Here is a 15,058-nt window from a genome sequence, read left to right as displayed (position 1 = left end):
TTGCATTGTCTTGGTTTACACGAACGGCTGACAGTTCAAGACATCGCGTTCACTACTCAGCCTAGTAAATCCGATGTAACTCCACTACGGAAGGTTCAAAGCTATATGCTACCTATCCCGATGCAATACTATTCGCGGGAACTCTAGAGAGAATCGACGCCCTCGTTTTCATTCATGTGGGGGATTGTTGGGAAAATTGGTTAAAAAATTGAGTCATGAACAATTTTTTATCAATGTTATTGTACGGTCTAATTGAGTATATAAATGAATTTTGGATTAGAACCAATTTTGTGGTGAATGAAAAAATTACTAGTCCAAAACATAAGGAAAGTGGGATTTTGAGTTATCCCACATTGGAAAAGTAGAGAAGTACTGAGCTGTATATATATAAAAAACATTGGGTCATGGGCTTTTAACCCATTGGGCCCTTATTACTCGAAGCCCATCTCGATTGGTCTGACTGGTCTGAATTGGTGCGGCCGAACCAATGCAAACCATTCGGCTCAACTCGAAATGGTGCAACTACTCCCAATTGGCTCAATTCGAAATGGTGCAACCATTCAAACAAAAGGTACCTTTTTACTCCAAAAGGACACTACTTTTCGAACCTTATAAATAGACCCTAACTTTCCCACAATTCCTCACTTCAATCCAAAAACAAGCCTACTACATATTAAGCCTACCCTTCACAGATTCTCTCGAAAAGTTCTACACAAAGTACAGTTCGTCGTACTTGGGATTTGGAGTGCTCCTATTCCAAGTTTTGCCGTTGTATCTTGGGAGACGATTTCCATTTAATCCGTTAGCACCGTTGCGGGGAAATTTCGTCTTAAGGACAGAGTCAACTCGCCTCGGCTAATCTTTTCGTATTTTCACTAATTAATTTGTTCAACCAATTTACTAAATTCACTACCCGTTTTATGTATCGGGACCAACAATTTGTTCAATTTCAGCGAAGTTGCAATCGACGTTGACCAAAAAACTCTATTATCGGTCAGCTCTATTATCGAATCAGCCAGACAAGTAAGACACTCGCTTTTCCGGCAGGCGCATGCCCCACCGTCGGAGTTGGCGGTCTCTTTAGCGGTGGAGGGTACGGCCCCATGCTGAGGAAATTCGGCCTTGCCGCTGATAATATTATCGATGCTCGTATTATCGACGTTAATGGAAGGATTCTTGACAGAAAATCGATGGGAGAGGATCTTTTTTGGGCCATTAGAGGTGGCGGCGGCTCTAGCTTCGGTGTTATAACTGCATGGAAATTGAAGTTGGTTACGGTTCCGGAAACCCTAACCATATTGTCCATTGGAAGAACACTGGAGCAGAATGCTAGTCAGCTAGTTCATAAATGGCAATATATTGCTCCGAATCTTGACGAAGATATATTGCTTTCGATTTCTATTGGACCGGTGAACTCGAGTGGAGTTGCTGGCGGCAAAACTATTCAAGCCAACTTCAATTCGGTGTATCTCGGTGGGGTCGACAAGCTGCTGCCGTTGTTGGAACAGAGCTTTCCGGAATTGGGAGTCAGAAGAGAAGATTGCACTGAGGTGAGTTGGATCCAATCGGCGCTTTTCTTCGGCGGGTATTCGATACAAGTTTCGCCGGAAGTCGTAACGAGCAGAAACCCTGAAATTAGGAGCACGCTTCCGATAACAAGGTATTACTTCAAAGCGAAACTAGACTATGTGCAGGAACCAATCTCGATAAAAGGGTTCGAAGGAATGTGGAAATTGTTGCTCGAGAGAGAAGCAAATATGGGGGAGTTGTTAGTAGTCCCGTACGGTGGAAAAATGAAGGAAATATCGGAAAGTGCGCTGCCATTCCCACACAGAGCCGGAAATCTGTACAAAATTCAACAATTGGCTTATTGGGAAGAGAGTGGAGCAGTTGCATCGGAAAGATCGATAAGTTGGTCGAGGAAACTACATGATTACATGACTCCTTACGTTTCAAAATCACCAAGAGCTTCGTATATGAATTATCGAGACCTCGATTTGGGAGTAAATAATTATAACGGAGGAGATGGCAAAACAACAACAAGTTATGCGCAGGCTAGCGTTTGGGGGCTCAAGTATTTTGTTAAGTGTATATTTATACACTTAATTGTACCTTTTAATTGGAGCTTTTGATGTGTTTTTACGATAATTGGTGCTTAATATGGCTATTATTTGTATTTTAGGTGCAAATTGAAGAATTGGCAACTTTTGGGGTGAAAACTGCAAATTCAGAGAAAAAGTGGGCCAAAAGTGAAAAAATCAGAAATCTGGAGAATTAAAGACCGCACAGCCGTCCGGATGGGCGTGATGGCGCAGTGAAGGAATTTTAATTACACAAGGAAACCCGCCCTATTATAGTTTTGCACCCTATTTAAAGGCCACAAGCACACAATTAGACCTATCTTGGATCTTTTTACCTTTCATCTTTATTTTAGTTTTTAGTTTTTATCTTTCGACACGCAATCAAGGAGCAAGAACGAAGACGAAGACTTGACGACTCTTCATCATAGTTCTCCTCTTTTATTGTTTTTATGATTTTTCGTATTTTTATTATGTTTTTCGTTACGAACATGAGTAGCTAAGTTTTTATTCTAGGATTTTATTGGAACCCTATGTGGTAACTCGAACCTATTTTTCTACTTTTATGCAAGTTTAATTTTTCAATTATTTCTTCTATCTTGATCTTATTTAGTGCATGAGCGTAGCTAACTTATGTTGCTATTTGTTATTGTTAGAATTGATTGACAGATCGTTTTAATAATTAGAACAGGGATAGAAGAGCCTTCGAGTAGTTTTTCACCGAATGCGTGTGTTGATTGCATGTATTATCGTAGACATACAGATAATACCTTAGGTAGCCGTTTACGAGACTTGTTATTTAATGCTTTATTTATACTAGGTTTGCATAGACATATAGTGAATCTTTTATGAATAAAGGTTTATAGCGCAGCGACAGCTGGTTATGAATAATTTCGTGTCTTGGGTTAATAATCGGGAATCGTAACTTGCATGATAGGAAATTAATTGGGTGAAGAATTATCGCATAGGGGGAAGATAAAATCCTAGATCCGTTTATTATTGATATTTTCTCGTGATTACTTGCATTCTCAATTAGTTTAATTTATTTAGTTAATTAATTTGACAACCCTGCGTAGGCTGGATAAAAATCACAATTGTTAGGATTTGGTACTTAGGATTAAATAATTTGCGTATTCCCTGTGGGATCGACATCCGACTCTCACGAGTCTACTTTACTACTTGTTTGCGATACGTACACTTGCGTGTTGGTATTTAGCAACCAACAAGTTTTTGGCGCCGTTGCCGGGGAATACGGCTAAATTATTTATTTATCCTAATATTAAATTTGAGCAATTTTTCTTACTTCAGCCAAATTTTTTTTTTTTTTTTATTTTATCTAATTATTTTTTTTATTTTTGTTTTAGGTACTTTTTATGCGAAGAGGACACGACACGAGCCTGCTACCTCTTGATCCCGAAATTGAGCGAACGTTTAGGCAAGCCAGGAGAAATCAACGGTTAGCCCAAAACACTCCGGCAACGATGGAAGAAGAGATAAATCGTGGGAGAGGTGACCAAGGGCATCTACCGAATGCGGTGGGGGAAATCATCAATGAACAAGAGCAACGCCAGCTAATTAATCCACCACCTCGTCAACGAGCACTGCATGAGTACACCGTTCCAACGTTAAATGGATTTCAATCAAGCATCCAGCAGCCCCCCATTGAAGCCAATAATTTCGAAATTCGAGCGGGACTCCTCACGATGCTCCAAAACAACGGTTTATTCAGCGGATTGGCTCATGAAGACCCACATCTCCACTTGGTCAACTTTCTAGAGACGTGTGATTCACACAAGATGAACGGAGTAACACCCGAAGCACTGCAACTCCGCCTGTTCAAGCACTCCCTACAAGGAGCAGCCCGAGAATGGTTGCAAACTCGCGCACCGCACTCCATCTCGTCTTGGGCCCAGCTAGCGCAACTTTTCATGAACACATACAACTCCCCAACAAAAACTGAGAGAATCCGGAGAGAAATTCAAAATTTCATACAAGAAGCCGGTGAAGCACTATTCGAGACATGGGAGCGGTTCAAACAGTTAGTAAGGAGGTGCCCGAATCACGGACTACAAGAGTGGCGCCAACTGCAAATATTTTACGATGGACTGGAAGACAACTCGAGGACAGTACTCGACTCTGCAGCTGGAGGTATGTTCATGAGTCTGACCTATGACGAAGCATACGAGCTCTTGGAACGAATCGCCAGAAATAAATACATGCGAGCATCGGACCGGTCGAATAGCGGAACAGTCAAGACGGGAGGAATTTTGGAGCTAGACGGAGTCACGGCAATCACGGCCCAATTGGAGAAGCTATCGAAGCAAGTAGCAGCTTTGCAGACGCAGCAAGTCCATGCAGTCCAAGCTCCCGATCAAGGCGTAGGCGAAACGGAGTCGATAAATTATGTGCATGACGCCAACCGACAACAGAGGAACCCGTACTCCAACACGTATAATCCAGGATGGAAGGATCACCCTAACTTTGGGTGGGGAGGAAATCAGCAAGGGCAAAGGCAAGCACCACCGCAAGGTCAACCGCCTAACTATTCACGACCAGCTCCCGGATTCCAAAATCCGCCTCAAGCCCAACCTCAAGGTGGAGATCTCGCAAATATCTTGGCGCAGTTCATGACAACCACTCAAGCCTCTATCCGAAATTTGGAAACACAGATGGGTCAACTTGCAACCCAACTAACAGCGAGGCCATCGGGAGCACTGTCGTCAAATACAGAAGATCCTCGGAAGAACAACGTCGAGCAATGCAACGCCGTGAGTTTAAGGAACGGGAGACAATTAGAAGAGGTCCCACGAAAGGAGAAGCAAAATACGGTAATCGAGGAGCCGATTGAGATTGAGGAAAAAGAAGCAACTCGCAAAGAACCACCATCACCCACAGTGATCCCGCGAGTCCCTCAAGTCCCATATCCCCAAAAGCTTAAAAAGAAGAAGCTCGATGCGGAGCACCAAGGATTCTTGGACAAGCTGAAGGAAATCCACATCAACATTCCGTTTATCGAAGCCATTCAAAAGATGCCAAAGTGGGTGAAATTCCTCAAGGAGCTCGTAACAAAGAGGAATAAATTGCAAGGGAACGAGATCATCCAACTCACGGAGCAATGCAGTGAAATCCTTGTACGACCCCTTCCACAAAAACTCGGCGATCCAGGTAAGTTCACTATCCCTTGCACTATCGGAGGAAGAAATTTTAGGTCACTCCTTGATTTAGGTGCTAGCATTAATCTTATGCCTTATTCCATTTACAAAAATCTTGGGTTAGGTGAGATTGAACCAACGGCTATAACCCTTTAATTAGCCGATAGGTCTTTAGTTTACCCAAAAGGTATTTTAGAGAACGTGCTAGTGAAAGTGAATAAATTTATTTTCCCTGTGGATTTCGTTATACTTGATATTGATGAAGATAGGGAGATACCTCTTATTCTAGGAAGACCATTTTTAGCCACGTCGAAAACTCTAATTGATTGTGCTAGTGGTGATCTTTCAATGACGGTGCATGATCAAACGGTCAAATTTAACGTTTTTAGCACTAAGAAAAATCCATGTGATGATAATGATTGTTATGCTATTGATCTTGTGGATTTTTCAAATCATGACGATTTTGACTTTTTGATCTTTGACCATGGGAAAGGATCTTTGAGTGCAGGAGATGGTGGCGGAAAAGATAGTCGGACGGAGCAAGTTTATTGTGCGAGCTCAATTTCAACTCAGCCGAGGGACAGTCAAAAGAGTTGGGATGATGACAATGATGAACGAGCAAGGTGGATGTGGCCACCTAACGAACCAAACGAGCATTATTGGGGAGAGGGATGCAATTGCCAAGTGACTTCGGTCACGTTAGCTTGAACAAAGAAGCAGACAAAGTCCGGCTGAAGACTGTAAACTTAGCGCTTCTCGGGAGGCAACCCGAGCTTTCGTTTTTTTTTTTTTATTATTTTATTTTATGTCACTTTAAATTTTTTTAGTTTTGCTTTTAGTTTATTTTATAAAAAAAAAAAAAAAAAAAAAAAAAAAAAAGTTTCAGGGGCACTAATAAGAAGTTTTTATTTTTCAGGGCCTTAAATGCAATTATTGAAACTTGTCAAACGGCCGTGCGGAAAAAGACTTGGAATCTCGCACGGCCGTCCGAGAAGCGGACGATGCTACTGCCCAAAATCAGCATTTCACACGGCCGTGCGGATTTTAGGCCAAAATCTCGCACGGCCGTCCCAGATTCAAAGGGGCCACTGTACAAATTGACAGTTTGGCACGGCCGTGCGGATTTTAGGCCAAAATCCCGCACGGCCGTCCGAAGGGAAAAACGGGGCATTTTAAATAAGGGTTTTCAAAACCCCAATTTTCACAAATTCTAAACCCTCTTTCTCTCCACTTCGAACTCTCCCCCCTATTTTTAAATTTTTCGATTTTCTTGACAAATTTCACCAGAAATTCACCAATTGCACACACATAATACGTAAACTTAGTTGTTTGTTGCTAATTTGTGCAGGGGGGTTCAAGAAAAGTGCAAATTTCTCCAAAAATCCATTCCACCAAGAACGCCCACAAGGTGTTCGACGAATTGTCCGACTCAAGTTTGGGGGAAATTTTGCAAAGCAATCCACTCCTAATCCCTTCTACACACATTCTCAAGTCATGGGGAAACGAGGACGTGACGGGGAGGGCACTTCACAAGGCGAGGGAACTTCAAAAGGCAAGGGGAAGGGCAAGAAAACCGACCAAATTCCGACACCCGACGATGACGCTTTTTGTGTCGAAGGCGCTAGTGCTCGTTTCGAGAAGCAAAAGGGGAAGAAACTAGTAACGGAGCGTGCCTACGAGATCACCCTTCCACAATTTGCCCCGTTACATCAAGAATTCCTACGACGAGGGTGGCAAGCACTATTGGAACCGGAGGGTTCGATCAACCTATCATTGGTCCGCGAGTTCTACGCCAACAACCATATACACCTCACAGAGGAGCGGAACGTGAGCACGGTTCGAGGCAAGAGGGTCGAGTGGAATGCCTACGCAATCAATTCTTTCTATCACCTCCGACACAGGACACCATTCAATTGGGGGCAAATGCAACTTGCGGTCACACGAGATCAAATCGCCGAGGTGTTGTGCGATGGACCCCCCATTTGGTCCGAACTATCAACCGAAGAAAAGTACGAGTTAGAGTGGAAATGCATCAACCAAGTAGGCAAGGCGTGCCTTACGTTCATTTGTGCCAACCTCATTCCCACCCGCTCGTGGACTCGCGTGGACCCCGAACGGTGCGCTTTGGCATACTACATCCTCAAGGGCACCCCGATCAACATTGGCGCAATCATATCCGGCCGATTTTGGACCTCCATGGTCAACAACTCCAAGGGATTTTATTTCCCTTGCCTCATTACCGGCTTATGCAAAAAGGCGAAGGTCCCAACCAAACCGACGGACATTTTCACATCAATTCGAAATCCGATGAATGACCTTGCGGCCCGGCAATACAAGGCACCCATCCAAGATGGCGAGCAACCCGTCGAGAACCAACCCATTGCTCCGCCCGAGGGTCCAAGCACAAGTTCGGACCGGCGATTCCAAAGAAGAATGGAGCGAGAGTTGGTGATCACGAGAAATCGGCTTGCCACGGTAGAGCACAAGGTGAGCACGATCGAATCCCTCCAACGGTGGTCGGGAAAGATGCTCCAAGCCATTGTGCGCCATTTGGCATGTGGCAATCCCGAGTGTGAAGAACCGGCTCCGTTGCCCGCACCGATTCTTGAGCCGGTACCCGAGCTTTCGGATGATGACGGAGATGGTAATGCTCATGCGCAAGGAGGAGTTGGTGAGCAACCCGACAATGGTCCCTACGCTTAAAAACAGGTGTTTTCTATCCTTAAACTCCGGGCGAATCACATTGAGGGCAATGTGAACTTTAAGTTTGGGGGTGGTTGATTACTTGTTTTCATTTATGTGCGCTTTAGTTGTGTTTTATTGTTTTCATTTTGCATGCTTTAGTTTTTGTTTTAATTGTCGTTTTATTATTTTCGTTTTTCGAAAAAAAAAAAAAAAAAAAAAAAAAAAAAAAATTGTGTCCGATGCATCGATGAATTATGATGATGATAGATGGTCAATGTTTGATGATGAGACTACTTGTTTTATGTTGATAAGGAGTATGTATTTGTTTAGCTTTCGATTCAACGGAACGTAGAAGTGAATTATTGCTAGGAATCACACCTTATGCATTGCTTTGGTTGAATGTTTTGCATTTTAAATTTGGAATTTATTTGTGCTCAATCATGCTTTGTTCGGTTTTAAATCTCACCTTAAGACATTTATGATACGAAGTGTTGGGTAGTAAGCGATTTGGGAGATGATTTGGGCCTTCTTTGAACCGTTTGAGCCTTTCAAGCCTACCCTTTTTGTCAAATTATCCTTAGAACCTTGATTTGAGCCTCGGAGAAAAGGTGTTCTTTCTTTTAGCCAATATGTAGAAGGTAGAAAAGTGGAGATTTTTGAATAATTATCCCTTGGTGGTCGGTCGAAAAATTCTTATAAGATCTTTCTTCTTCTTCGAAATAAAAAAAAAAAAAAAAAAAAAAAAAAACAAAAAAAAGAAAAGAGAAAAAGAAAAAGGATAGATATATATGTGCATCTTCATATATCTAAATCCTTCGATATGCAAAAAAAAAAAAAAAAAAAAAAAAAAAAAAAAAAAAGAAAAGAAGAAGAAGAATAGATTAGAAGGGAGAAATAAGGACTAGTTGTTGAGTTGTGTTGAAAACTCGATCCATTGTCTCAAGGCAAAAGTGTTGACGTGTGAATTTTGGAGAATCGAGTTTATTTAAGTCCCTAGAGGTGAATTCATTGTTTCAAACGCCTATCTTTCAAATTTTGGCGTAATCACCTCAATTCAAGAAAATTAGCCACACATTCCCATATTACCTACCTCGGACCAAAGAGCCTAACAATTGAAAGCCACAAAGCCCCAATGATCCCAATAGCTTATTGTTCAATATTAGTTGAGTAAAATAATTTGGTGAGTATTTGGAGTCAAATATATGCATGTAAGTATAAATTCTTTCTATCTTTAACTTGCAAATATTGGATACTTGAAGCAATTGTATGACTTGTGGTTTTTGGTAATAGTGAGTGACTAAGTGCCGTTGAATGTTAAGCTTGCGAATACCTATGAATTGTCATGATAATTGCAAGTTCTGAAAACGCGAAGTTGACCAATCGATCTATGTAATGAGATGTATGGTTTTGTTTTGTGTTATTAATTTCATTTTACTTGAGGACAAGCAAAAGTTCAAGTTTGGGGGTGTGTTAAGTGTATATTTATACACTTAATTGTACCTTTTAATTGGAGCTTTTGATGTGTTTTTACTATAATTGGTGCTTAATATGGCTATTATTTGTATTTTAGGTGCAAATTGAAGAATTGGCAACTTTTGGGGTGAAAACTGCAAATTCAGAGAAAAAGTGGGCCAAAAGTGAAAAAATCAGAAATCTGGAGAATTAAAGACCGCACGGCCGTGCGGATTTTAGTTCAAAATCTCACACGGCCGTCCGGATGGGCGTGATGGCGCAGTGAAGGAATTTTAATTACACAAGGAAACCCGCCCTATTATAGTTTTGCACCCTATTTAAAGGCCACAAGCACACAATTAGACCTATCTTGGATCTTTTTACCTTTCATCTTTATTTTAGTTTTTAGTTTTTATCTTTCGACACGCAATCAAGGAGCAAGAACGAAGACGAAGACTTGACGACTCTTCATCATAGTTCTCCTCTTTTATTGTTTTTATGATTTTTCGTATTTTTATTATGTTTTTCGTTACGAACATGAGTAGCTAAGTTTTTATTCTAGGATTTTATTGGAACCCTATGTGGTAACTCGAACCTATTTTTCTACTTTTATGCAAGTTTAATTTTTCGATTATTTCTTCTATCTTGATCTTATTTAGTGCATGAGCGTAGCTAACTTATGTTGCTATTTGTTATTGTTAGAATTGATTGACAGATCGTTTTAATAATTAGAACAGGGATAGAAGAGCCTTCGAGTAGTTTTTCACCGAATGCGTGTGTTGATTGCATGTATTATCGTAGACATACAGATAATACCTTAGGTAGCCGTTTACGAGACTTGTTATTTAATGCTTTATTTATACTAGGTTTGCATAGACATATAGTGAATCTTTTATGAATAATAGGTTTATAGCGCAGCGACAGCTGGTTATGAATAATTTCGTGTCTTGGGTTAATAATCGGGAATCGTAACTTGCATGATAGGAAATTAATTGGGTGAAGAATTATCGCATAGGGGGAAGATAAAATCCTAGATCCGTTTATTATTGATATTTTCTCGTGATTACTTGCTTTCTCAATTAGTTTAATTTATTTAGTTAATTAATTTGACAACCCTGCGTAGGCTGGATAAAAATCACAATTGTTAGGATTTGGTACTTAGGATTAAATAATTTGCGTATTCCCTGTGAGATCGACATCCGACTCTCACGAGTCTACTTTACTACTTGTTTGCGATACGTACACTTGCGTGTTGGTATTTAGCAACCAACATATTTCAAGAACAACTTCAAAAGGTTGGTGCAGATTAAAACTAAGGTCGATCCAACTAACTTCTATAGAAACGAGCAGAGTATTCCGTCCCTATATTCCAAGTCGTCGTCCAAGAATAACTAACTTTAAGACGACCGGGGTAACAATTAAGATAACTCTTCGAAATATTATTCTTTCATTTTCTTCTTATGCTCATAATTAATTAGTTGCTATATGTAACTTGTGTGTTTATAATCCTTTATTTTTATTTTTTTTATTCTTTCAGTTTCAATTGCATGATTCTCGATTGCATGTGAAGGGTAAAACTACAATCATTCAGTTAATTTATCAAACACATAAAATTACAGGCCTCAAATTAGGGTACAACAACAAAATATGAATTCCCCATAACAATAGATCTGATAAATATATGGCATATGAGGTTAAATTTGGTATATTAAATATTAGTTTGCTAAATATTTATTCAATTAATTAATATGGGGGTTTTCAATAATAAAGCAAAAGGAGGTGAATCTATCCTTATTATACCTAATAAGGCGGGGGATTTTCACTAACTATCCCATTTAATATAGGGTAAATGCAGCGGCCAGCGGATATATGCAAGTCCAATTTTTTTTTTCAAACACCGATAAAAGGGTTCTTTATTTCAAGACCACAAGTTAATATAATTTCCTTATATTAAGATCAAATAGGACGAATATATCCTCATCCACAAATACTACCGTAATACAAACACAAAACTTACATTCCTATTTTTAATTTGTTCAAGACCAACCAAGAAAAAAAAATGGGATAATTAGTGAAAACATCATTAGGTATAATAGGGATGGATCTACCTCCTTTTTCTTTATTAGTGAAAACGCCCCAGGTTAATTAATTGGGAAATGATGAATACATGACGACTTTTAGTAAATGTAGGATATTTTTCTTTAATTTTGATTTTTATCCCTTTTTTAGAATGTATTTTAGTAGTTATAGACATTTTAATATAAAAATTAATTTTCATCCAATATTTATCATTAAATGTCTACAGAACTATATTTATTTTCTTCAATTTTCTATCTCAAACACATCTGAAGAACTTTATTAAATTCGTTTAAATTTGTTCACTCTACAAAATATTTTTTTCTGATGGAAAATATTCCATATAATCGACTACTTTAAACGTGTCGAGGTGATCCCGGTCCAAATTAGTAACAAAATTAATATATATTATAAAATCGGGCACATAAAACAAAATTATGGATATTTGACACAGAAAACCAAAATGATTTTTTTACCTCACTTTCAGCCGTATCATTCTCCAAAACCAATAAATTCATGTTTTTGGTGATTAATGATGATTAATTGTGTGATATTCTTCCAAAGTATTGTCGATGGATACTTATAGAAAAAGAGTTTGAAAGAAAAAGACAAGATGTATTAAGTTTTGAATTTAAATAAAAAAAAAATGTCTACGTTTACTAAAACTCTTCATGTGATATTCTGCCAAAATAATGTCGTTAAAAACTTCAAAAAGAAAGGAATTTGACAAAATAAGATGGGATATATATTAGTTTTGATTTTATAAAATAAAATATCCTACATTTACTAAAACGTGTCCTGCATTTATCACCACCCTATATATATATATATATATATATATATATATATATATATATATATATATATATATATATATATATATATATATATATATATATATATATATAATGAAAACGGATGGCCTTATCAATTCTATTATTTATTTGTAAATGAAACTTCAGTACATATCAATAATTACTATTACTGAAATAGTCATTAATTTATTAAAAAAAATGGTAAACGGATACTAATTATTAAATTCATAGATAACATATTAATTAATTATTAACAATATTTTTCCTAATTAACCTTCTAGTATTACCTATTTGAAAGGGTATATTTGTACAAACAAAAAAGGGAAGAAACTCCACCTATTATTCATACTTTTATATATAGTATAGATTTTGTTAAATCCGACTTTCATCAAGAAAACCCTCATTTCCCGCCAAGCTTGGAAAACCTTTACCCTCACATTATCTACGATGAGGAAAATCTGATGATCGCCTCCATTTACCTTGCAGACCTGCACACAAAACCAAATACAAGCACTAATGACAAAAAAAAAAAATATTGTCACTTAATGTATGCATTAAGTGACAACTTTTGCATTTGTCACAATTGGGGTGTCGCTAATGCAACTTTTGCATAATTATGCCTCAACATTAATGTGAATTATGGTGCATGCAACACTTGTGGAATATAATACATCAATATGTTATATATATATATATAAATATATATATATATATATATATATATATATATATATATATATATATATATATATATATATATATATATATATATATATATATATATATATATATATATATATATATAAACTATGCTAACTGAAGGCCAAGTATATTACAAATTCATACACGAGTAAATCATAGTATCGCACCCAAGATATTCATTATTATATATAACAGCAAATTAATTAAATATTTAAAACCATTTTAAATGGGCATATTAAAAATAAGTCCATCAATGGGTACTTATTCATAAAGAGATCCAGACAAAATCTATTTACCAATAATTCCACACATGGTCCAGATTTTTGTAAATGACTAAAATAACCTCTCATACTTTAATATGTTCCAATTTCATCCTTAACTTAATTTAACCTCAATTTGACCCCAAATTTCACAAATTATTCAATTTTGACCCAAAACTTTTTTTTTTCAAAAAAAAAATTTCTGACTTTTTTTTTTCTTCCGGATTTTTTCGCCGGTCTCCGGCGCGTTGACTTTTTCGATTTTTTTTTCTTTCTTTCTTTCTGTTACTTTTTTTTTCGTTTAAACAACAATATTGCTGTGATTGACAGTAATATTAACTATATTACTGTTAAACACAGTAAAATTAACTAAACTACATTTTGACACAGTAATATTGCTATATTAATCTCTAGCACGGTAATATTAACATAACAAAACTCATTATTATTGTGTAATAGAGTAATATTACTATGTTGACCGTTCAACAAATGTAAACATAATAAAAAGCCAAAAGAATTAATATTACTGTGAATGACAGTAATATTACTATAACAACAGTAATATTACTGTCAACCACGGGAGTATTATAATAATAGACAGTAATATTATTACGTTACTCCGTGAATAACTCAAACAAACAAAAAAATCCAAACAAAATAATAATATTGATTATTGTGTTTACAGTAATATTACAATAATAGACAGTAATATTATTACGTTACTCCGTGAATAACTCAAACAAAACAAAAAACCCAAAAAAATAATAATATTGATGTTGTTGACAGTAATATTATTGTAAACAATATTATTGTATTTACAGTTATTTTACTGTCAACAACAGTAATATAATTACGTTGACTTGTCAACAAATCAAACAAGATAAAAAAAATAATAAAAAATAAAAAATAATAAATAATAAAAAATAAAAAATAATAATATTACGTTAATTTATTGTCAATGACAGAACAATTACATAAATGTATTGTCAACGGCAGTACAATTACGTTAATTAACAGTATAATTACGTTAATTTACTGTCAGTGTCAGCACAATTACGATCAACGTTTAGCGACGGACGTAAAGAAAAAAATAAACAAAAAAAAAATTTAAAAAAACACTGAAAAAAAATCAACGCCGGAGACCGGCGAAAAAATCCGGAAGAAAAGAAAAGAAAAAGGAAAAAAAAAATTTGAAAAGTCAACGCCGGAATCCGGCGGCAAAAATTTTGTTTTTCAAAAAAAAAATATTTTGAAAAAAAAAAGTTTTGGGTCAAAATTGAATAATTTGTGAAATTTGGGGTCAAATTGAGATTAAATTAAGTTATGGATGAAATTGGAGTATATTAAAGTATGCTCCAAAAAAAAGTCAAAATTTAATTTTTGTGGTCAAAATTGGATTTTTGTGGACAAAATTGATTAAATTGGGGTTACAATTAAGAATTGAGTATAAAAGGTTGAGGGTAATATTGGCATATACATGAATGTTTCCTTTATTTATAATAAATATTAAAGGGATGGGCTTATTGGTAAAAAAAACTTATGCACAAAAAACCCTTTTTAAATTGACCTAACATCGTTTCAGAACATCCACAAAGCATATATATATATATATATATATATATATATATATATATATATATATATATATATATATATATATATATATATATATATATATATATATATATATATATTTGACCCATTTTTATTCATTAGTATTAGTATTTCTAAACGATTTTAAAGCATATCATAAAATTATATAGCTGCCCATATCAAATGCACCGATAATATATAATCTAGAGAAATAAATATCAATAGTAATCACAAAAGTATGTACT

General features: G+C 36.5%; 1 pseudogene; it reads left to right on the top strand.

Moving 5' to 3' along the window:
• The first annotated feature begins 1,003 nt into the window (after positions 1–1,003).
• LOC148765885 (tetrahydroberberine oxidase pseudogene) lies at positions 1,004–5,386 on the top strand (annotated as a pseudogene).
• The last annotated feature ends 9,672 nt before the right edge of the window (positions 5,387–15,058 follow it).

Source organism: Erythranthe guttata, chromosome 13, assembly GCF_056151865.1.
Source record: "Erythranthe guttata isolate IM_541 chromosome 13, IM_541, whole genome shotgun sequence".
NCBI lineage: Eukaryota > Viridiplantae > Streptophyta > Magnoliopsida > Lamiales > Phrymaceae > Erythranthe > Erythranthe guttata.
This window is presented reverse-complemented; position numbering and strand designations above follow the sequence as displayed.